The 4,637-nt window shown below is 44.2% G+C and overlaps 1 protein-coding gene across 1 annotated transcript in view; it reads left to right on the top strand.

Moving 5' to 3' along the window:
• Positions 1–4,637, top strand: part of KLHL20 (kelch like family member 20) — a 144,952-nt gene that overhangs the window by 101,958 nt on the left and 38,357 nt on the right. The window lies entirely within an intron of this gene.

Consider the following 4,637-nt stretch of genomic DNA (forward strand, 5'->3'; position numbering starts at 1 on the left):
CTCGGGTTGTCCGACGTCCACGCCCCCGATTTGTGTCACATGCAAGCCGGCACCGATGCGCCACAATCCAATCGCGTGCGCCAAAAACCCGAGGCCATTCAGGGCAAAACGTTAAAAAGTCGGGAAACCTGACAAAAATGTGCTGTTCGGACCCTTAGTAAATGTGCCCCAATGTGAGCACAGCAAGGTACAAGGCAGGTCAGGGTGGCACAGGTTATAGGTTAATTGGTGGAGGTTATAGCTGTAGTCTATATCATTAAGACTACAGATGCCTCCAAAGGTGGCTTTAAAGGAAATCTACCACCAGGATGAAGAATTTTATACCAAGCACATTGACATGCTGGTGTGTGCCCCCTCTGGCAGGATTCACCCTTCTTTTATCTTCGTAAGCCATTGTTTTTTTTATGAAAAATTTTTTTAAAAATATGATGAAAATAAACTTTAAGAGCTCCTAGCTCCATTGACATCTATTAAGCCTGGAGCCCCTCAGGCTTATTTGCATCCTTTTTAAAACCCTTTTTTCATAAAAATAATGGCTTATGAGGCTAAAAGAATAATAGATCTTACCAGAGGGGGTGCAGACCAGTATGTCAGTGTGCTTGGTTTACAAACCTTGATCCTAATGTCAAGTTGTCCTTAAGGAATTTAGTTTCTTCCATGACCTGCCTCTACAGCCTTCCATCAGTTTCCTACTGTACACTGTGCTGATGAGATACAAAAACATCAAAACAGCAATGTCCAAAGTTGGGAGTCTGTTCCTTTTGGAATAGATATACCTGTTTGAGCATTATGCATGCTATACATATTTCCCTTATGTATTTGCATATTTCTATATATATAGCTGCAAATTCTTCTCCTGTATACCAGAGTTTTCTGATCTATAGTACAAGCTCACACAAGAAGGATTGTATAAGGACATCTTGCTAAACGAAAATGGTGGCATAAATTGGGCCAAAAAAACTTATCACACATAGGGAGTAATCAAAAGTTAACTGAATTTTATTTGTTTTGTATACAAGGAAATAAAATGTAGACAAAGAGAACACAAACAATCCTGAGTAGGTTATGCTGTGGGTACAGCGTAGGCTCTTTAAATATGTACCAGGAAATACTGTTGATATGTCACAGGCAATATCAAAGCCAAAGGAAAGTAGATGGATTAATAGAATGGGAAAATACCTCTACTGTATGGCTGATTATAATATTTGGTCAGGGATCTGATCCATGGTGATATTAGTGTAAAATACCAGGAGGAGATTGTAACAGCAAAAACTGTGACTCTCTAGCAATACAATTTTTAAAGCTTCAGACAATTTACATCACTTGACATTTTTCTCCTAAATGTTTTTGGTGACTATTTTATCCTTAAAATTGTTGTGTTAAGTTTGCATATTATCCCCATCCACAGCGAGTGATCGTGTGGGTCTGACTGCTGGGACTCCCACTGATCATGCAAAAGGATTCTTATCAATCCAAGGGAAGGAGAACCATTTCTCACTATTTGGTAGAGCAGCAGGTCGAACATGTGTGCTGCTACTCCATTCAATAGTTCTCAGCTCAGCTATCTGTCACTCTCATTCACCGTTTTAGGTAGCTGAGCACTGTGCTCAGCAATTTCAGACTCTCCAATACTATAGATTGAAGTGACAGGATGCATTTGCTACACCACTTATTAGTGAGAACAGGACCCCCTTTCTCTAAATTGCTGAGGGACCATCAGTTAAACCCTGACTGAGCAGCTTGTTATCCCCCATGAAAATGCAAACGTGGTACTACCCCTTTAAAAAAATACATTTTTCAGCTGCCACATACAGTACCATGTATATCTCTTGTCATAATCACTACTTTGCATCCACTCCTGTCCTCAGGGCTAGGACGAGGGGTAGGCATTTGCCTAGGGTGCCACCATTGCCTTCCAACCTGGGGGTGCTGTCCCGGCTCTCAATAGCAATTAGCGTTGTGTGCGTCTTAAGATAACTGGAGGCAGACAGTGATGTAACCAATGTAACCACCACTGCTTTTGCCTAGGTGACAGCTCCTGGGCCTTAGAGTGGAAGATGCAGCAGTAGGGGTCATTAGCCCAAGACCCCCCTGACTGTGGCTTACCACATTGCATCTGCTATGGGGAAACTGCAGTCACAGTCAGTAGAATCCAAGACTGCAGCGCTGCACATTCTCACCCCCATTTATTAAAGCATTTGCACCAGCTGTCTGTCAGCCTTTGCACTGAAAAGAAGTGTCTGCGGCAGTTTTGTGTAACGGCTGCGCCAGTTTTGTGTCCGACAAGACAGAAATAATGTGCACCTAAAGGGGCTGTTACTGCTTAGTCAGACCGTGCGCCACATTTATTACTGACAGCGTCACAATTCTGCAGCATGAACAAAGTGCACCCAAAAAAATGGTGCATTCTGCAAGAGCAGTGCCGGGGTTACCAGATTCATGAAGGACGGGCGATACATTTCATGAATCTGTCACACCCTTTACATGCAAACTGCACATAGTGGAGTTTGCACTATTTTTGGGCCTCAGTGGCTGAAATGGCACCTCTCTGCTGGCAGTGTGTGTGTTCTCACCTCCTGCTGAGAAGTCATCTTTTGTGATTCCTCACCACTAACAGTCTCAGCAGTCCTGAGGGAAGGGGAAGATGGCTGCAGCCAGGCCAGAGGTGTAACCATGAAAGACAGGGCCCCATAGCAGATATCAGAATGGCGCCCCCCCTTCCCACTTTAAAATGTGTATATTACACTCATGTATACATATATTTATGTACATAAACATATAGTTCTTGACTCATACACACATTTATACACTTACAACATATAGAGCATATACACAACACATATACACCCACATATAGTGCCATATACAGACGTACAGCATATATACATCACATATATGTTATATACATATTATAATGTACAATGTGCAGCAAAATATGTATATAATGGTGCACATCCTCTATTCTTTAGTGTTAGGTTGGATGACGGGGCCCCATGACACTGTGGGCCCCATAGCAATTGCTATGGCTGCTACCACTGTAGTTACGCCCCTGAGCCAGGCCTTTCCTGAGTTGTCCTCACATCACATCAAGAAACTGTGGCTGACTCCTGGTACACTGCACACAGAGGACAATAAGGGACTGTGAGGACATTACTGAGGGGCTGTAGGGTACATTGCTGGGGAGCTCTGGTGACATTAGTGGAAGTGGCTGTGAGGACATTACTGGGGGGCTGTAGGGTACATTGCTGGGGACCTCTGGTGACATTAGTGGAAGTGGCTGTGAGGACATTACTGGGGGGCTGTGGGGGATATTACTGGAGGCGCTGTGAGGACATTAGGGGGGCTGTGTAGACATTACTGGGGAGTTGTGGGAATTGCTGGGAGGGCTGTGAGGACATTACTGGAATCTGTGGGGGTTGTGAGGCCGTACATAAACTGAGGGGCAGCATCCAAATAGACTTATAGAGGGGGCTGTATATAGACTGTAGTGGGAGCTATGTATAAACTATGGGGGGCTCTGTATCAACTATGAAGAGGCTGCATACAAATAGACTGTGGGGGTCTGTATATACACTGGGGTAGGGCTTTAAATAAACTGTGAGGGGGCTGCATACAAATAGACTGGTGGGGGTCTGTATATAGATTTTTGTGGAGCTGTATATAGACTTTAGGGAGCTGTATATAGACTGTGGGGATGGCTGTACATAGACTCTTGGGATGGCCAGGTGCGTAACAATAGCTGTAGCAGCCGGGTCCTGCGATGCAGGGGAGCCTGATATGGATGAGCCAAGCATAATTTATTAATGTGCTCCTGGGTCTGCCCCCTATGTTCCTGCTGGCAGGTTCCTAAAAACAGCAAACGGACAGCTGAATTATAACTTGTTAATGACTTGCCCCTAGACCCGTCCCACTACCTCTCCTGACTGCAGGTGAACAGTCCGGCATGCCCACCTCAAATGCGGCCTGCCTGCCCTCTCTATTACTTTCACCTTCCCCTTGTCGGGTCAGTAGGTCACGTCATATGACCCCGCCATCATATCCCGACCCCATGTTACAGGCCTGATGCGACGATGAGTGGAAAAGCTGCTCCTTTCTGAAGCTGAGCACCATTTTCCTGAGGAGAAAAGAGCCATATTTAAATGTATGTATTTATATATTCTTTATATATGTGTATATATTGTATATACTGGATGTGTGTACATATGCTGTATATTTGTGTATATGTTGTATATACAGTGGGGCAGATTTACTTACCCGGTCCTGTCGCGATCCCACGGTGCATTGTCCGACGGGGATTTGGGTTCTGCCGCGATCCCATAGCAGTTGTCCTCTTACTCTTTTAATTGTGGAGGCATTTCAGTTTTTCCCTTCAGGACCGACCCTGATTCTGCCACGTTTTTGCTACAACTTTATTGGGGGAGGATGGCGCAATTTTGCTGGGGGGGGTTATTTTGCATGACGGGTTCTCTTTAATTCTTTACCATTTCTAAACATGTGTTTGCAGTTTGAGAGCAGTTTAAGATTCATATTAGATTATTGACCTATTCTTCAAGGGGAATTCACCTCTTCCATCATTTACTGGCAGGTAAATATACAGAGCATCTCCAGTGGTAACAGATTATAAAACAAAGATATAT

The sequence above is a fragment of the Engystomops pustulosus genome, chromosome 10 (assembly GCF_040894005.1).
Source record: "Engystomops pustulosus chromosome 10, aEngPut4.maternal, whole genome shotgun sequence".
Classification (NCBI taxonomy): domain Eukaryota; kingdom Metazoa; phylum Chordata; class Amphibia; order Anura; family Leptodactylidae; genus Engystomops; species Engystomops pustulosus.